Here is a 3038-nt window from a genome sequence, read left to right as displayed (position 1 = left end):
TATTTTCAAATCCTGCTACTAGTCCACTCCCCCAGTTATCACCTACCCTTGGCTCTCAAATGTTTGACCTGGAACTTGACTGGACCAGCCACACTGCTTGATCTCTGCATATGTTTCCCATGGTCTTTTGTGCTTCTCCAATAATTTCCCCTCCCTCTGGGCTCAGATCCCTTGTACTCTCAGTGGACTTCATAGCCAGCACCTCTGGACAGCATGATGTAATCTTATGCTGAAAGCCTTGACATAAATGGTATCCTCAACAATAGTGGCAAAAGGCCTTATATGATGACGTACCACAGCTCCTTCTGTATGGGGGCTATGCTTAATGTAAGCTTATGGGATTTCAAAGATGAGAGGTCCCCCACTGGGACAGAGTCACTCTTTGTAGGTAGAAGGCAGGGATATACCTGAACTGGCAAGATGAAATCTTCCATGTGAAGTGCTTGTCAAGAGATGTAAAGTAACAGACCAAGACAGAAAGCCTGAAAGCCATGACAGTCTTTTCTGGCTATAGCAGAGCTCTCCTAGGAAGGATGAAAGCAGGGTTGAACTCATAAGCCCTGAGAACATGCTTGCTGTAGTATAATCAGAAACTAATGCTGTGTAAGCTCAGTTGTTTTCATGTGTCCTGTCTCTATTTCTAGCTTTCCTATAGTTGTTAATAAAGTCTCTTTGTAAATACCAGCCCACTTCAGCTGTGCCTATGGAAACCAAGGAAAAACATTTCTGTCCTCTCCTGAGCCAGAGTTTCAGGAGTAACTAAGGTGTCATTACCACTTATTGGGTATATAGCAGAGGTAGGAGTCCTAACCAAGATGAGAGTGCTAGAAATCTGTAGAATGAAGGAAGAAATGAGCAAGCAAATAGGATTGAATCATTAGTTTCAGAAAATACAACACCGTGTTTTTAAAATTTGTTCATGTATTTGTTTTGGGAAATCAAATTTCTAATGGCTGCATAATACTTTATATATGAGCAATTTTGCCTTAGTTTATTTAAACATTCTGCTCCTGGTCATTTAGGATAGTCCCCACTTGTTTCTATTTTAATAGCAGTAAGATTGGTATAGGCCAAACAGTCCTCTAGTGTCACAAAAGTTTCTCTGGGCCAGTCTCACTCTTCATCACCAACCACATAATCAGGGAAACCCAAAGGTAACACATTTGCTGTAACTGAACCGCCAGTCTACAAACACCTTTCCCTAGTTCTTCTCTATCTTGAAGTGACATGGTTTGTTTCTCTTCCCCAGATTTATTCTTGTGAACTTCATTTTTGGTTTCTGATCACTTGGCTTCCCTAATTTCCTAGGGTCATTATTAATGTGCTCTGCCCAGGTGCTGATTCCTTCTCAATCTGGAATCATCTACATATATTAAAGACAATGTTTTTCTTCCTCCGCCCTTCCTTCTCCACACCTTAAATAGGGAAAGGGGTTGTCAGAAAGGTTGTGGATACTCAGTGTATGTCTGAACTTGGGCACTGAAAGAGAGAGCGGGAATTACTTTAACACACAGCCATCCCATCCATCCCCTCCATGCAACCGTCAACAGTTTACCTTTTCACCTGTGAGATGATGCAGAGTGTTATTCGGAATTAGAAATAATATTATAGACTATCCAGTTCAATTCCCTAACAGATGAGGAAAATGATGTGGCCAAGGTCTCTGAACGAATAAGAGGCAGAAACGAAACTGAATTCGGGTCTCCTAAAACCCACTACGTTTGGCTTGGAGAGTTCCGGGTGAGAGCATGGGACTTGGTGGTTTTTGTTATTCATTCAATAACTATATTAAGCGTCTACATACTAGGTGCCAGGCGCTATTTTAGGAGCTGGGGATTCCGTGATGGAGGATGCAGGGGAGACAAAAATCTCTGCCCTTATGGAGCTTTCATTGTCAAAACTTAAGTACTTGGCCTGCCCATCAAGGACAAACTCCCAGGGACCTGGGTAGGAGCGGTAGGGTCTCATAAAGGAGGGAGTCCCATCCTTTCCCAGCTCCGGTGATTTCTATGGCGAGAGGGCTGATTTACTGCAGAAACCTCCGTAGTGCCCTCCTCCTCCTGCCTCTGCACCGCCAGGCCCGGTGGGGCCGGCTCCAGAGCGCCACCGTGCCCCAGCTCAACTCTGGGATGATTAGCATCAGCCTCTCTACCCTCTCCACTTTCCTGCGCACCGCTGGAGGACAGGGAGGCAGGTCTCGACTTTAGCGCCATCCTCTGAGAAAGGAATGCGGGCTGGAAAAATCCTTCCAGGGCAGTCGCGCTGGGTCTCATACCCCGGCTAGCGGAGGGACGATCTCTCCCGGACTTGGAGGTTTATGCAGCAAACGGCTCTCTCATGCTTCCCTATTAAACATTGCAACCACACACTCTTTCCAGCCTCGGCCGAAGCCACTGCAGCGTCCCCTCTCCTCCCCCAACCTCGCTAGTCCAGACTCCACAGCCCCACTGCAGCTTCCAGCCATCCTCCCTTTTTCTTCTCCACTTCCTGGTTACCATGGAGACACACGTCATTTACGTGCCGTGCGTCGCCTTGGAAACAGAGGAGCATCCGCGGCGCCGCCGCGAGACCCGCCCCAGCTGCTGCTGCCACACTCGCGGGCGCTGCCCGTTAATGGCCTGGGGGAGTCCCGAGCGCTACGCGCCGCTGGCCTCAGCCTGGACCCGGACCCCTCCGCGAGCGCGTCTGTGACCCACGGAACCGGCAGGCGCTCTCTGCTTGTGGCGCCCAGAGGGCGGCGCTGACACGGGCGCAATCCGGGAGGTGAGGCAGGGCAGGGCACTTTCGTCCCGGGGCGAGCCCAAGAGACGCCGGCTCTGGGACCCTCTCCGGGTTCTCGTCCCGCCGCCTCTTCTCGGCCTCCCGCGACCCTGCCCGCGCCCTCTGCCCAGGACTAGTCTCTCACGTCCGCTCCCAGCCAGTCTCGGGAGCCTCCGCTTCCCTCCGCTCCTCCCCACCCCTCCCAGGACCTCCCCCCTCCACCCCCTCCCCCACCCCGAAGGCCGGGCTGGACGCGACCCAGAGCCGCCGCCACCCGC

Source organism: Rhinopithecus bieti, unplaced genomic scaffold (assembly GCF_001698545.2).
Source record: "Rhinopithecus bieti isolate Rb0 unplaced genomic scaffold, ASM169854v2 scaffold_36869, whole genome shotgun sequence".
In the NCBI taxonomy this organism is placed as follows: domain Eukaryota; kingdom Metazoa; phylum Chordata; class Mammalia; order Primates; family Cercopithecidae; genus Rhinopithecus; species Rhinopithecus bieti.
The sequence above is the reverse complement of the archived record's forward strand: the minus strand, read 5'-3'. Positions refer to the sequence as shown.